Raw genomic sequence first — 1,071 nt, 5'->3', positions numbered from 1 at the left:
AACAGTAAGAACAGGCCATGGATCCCGCCGAAGCACTAGCAGCCTTGCAGGAGGAACTCACACGCCAGCGTGAGACTCAGACCCGCATGCTGCAATTCATGTCTTCTGTGGACGCCCGCCTGAACATGCTACAAGCGTCGGTTACATCTTCAGCATCTCGGGCTTCTACTGTACAATCCACGGCTCCAGCCCCCGTGTCAGCCTCTCCGGATGCTTCCAGACTTCGTTTGGCCTCACCACCCCGGTACGCCGGAGATCCCAAGACCTGCAGGGGATTCATAAACCAATGCTCCCTCCATTTCACGCAGCTGCCGCATTTCTTTGCCTCCGACCAAGCCAAGGTCGCATTCATCATGTCCCATCTAGAGGGTGAGGCACTGGCGTGGATGAACCCCTTGTGGGAAAAGGAGGATCCTGTGACCACGAACATCCAGGAGTTCCTGCAGGCATTTCGTGGCACCTTTGACGAGCCCGGACGCGCCTCCGCGTCTGCCTCGTCTCTTCTCCGGTTACGTCAGGGAACTCTGACGGTGGGTCAATACGCCATCCGTTTTCGCACCTTGGCTTCGGAACTCGGGTGGAACAATGAGGCTCTAACCGCCGCCTTCTGGGAAGGTCTCTCGGGTCGAATTAAAGATGAGCTGGCTGGCCGTGACGTACCGACCACCCTGGACGCCCTGATTACCCTAGCGACTCGAGTGGACATTCGCTTTCAGGAGCGATCCAAAGAAGTGTCCCGTGAGAGATGTCCGATACGGCATTCCTCTCCTCCGCAGAAGCCCGCCGTACTTCAGTCCACGGCATCTGGTGTCTCCGTCCACGAGCCCATGCAGATCGACCGTGTGCGGCAGTCTGAACAACGCCGAGCAGAGCGGCTCGCCAAGGGCCTCTGCTTCTACTGCGGAGAGGGCACACACCTTCTATGCTCCTGTCCAGAGAGGCCGGGAAACTCCAAAGCCTAGGGTTGGTAGGAGAGGCCACCCTAGGTGCTGGGACTCTCTCAGACCCGGTTATGTGGACTGTTCAAGTGGCAACGGGAGAGACGCGGTTCACTGCCGAGGCGTACCTCGA

This window comes from Anomaloglossus baeobatrachus, chromosome 7 (assembly GCF_048569485.1).
Source record: "Anomaloglossus baeobatrachus isolate aAnoBae1 chromosome 7, aAnoBae1.hap1, whole genome shotgun sequence".
In the NCBI taxonomy this organism is placed as follows: Eukaryota; Metazoa; Chordata; class Amphibia; order Anura; family Aromobatidae; genus Anomaloglossus; species Anomaloglossus baeobatrachus.
Note: the sequence above shows the minus strand (reverse complement) of the source record.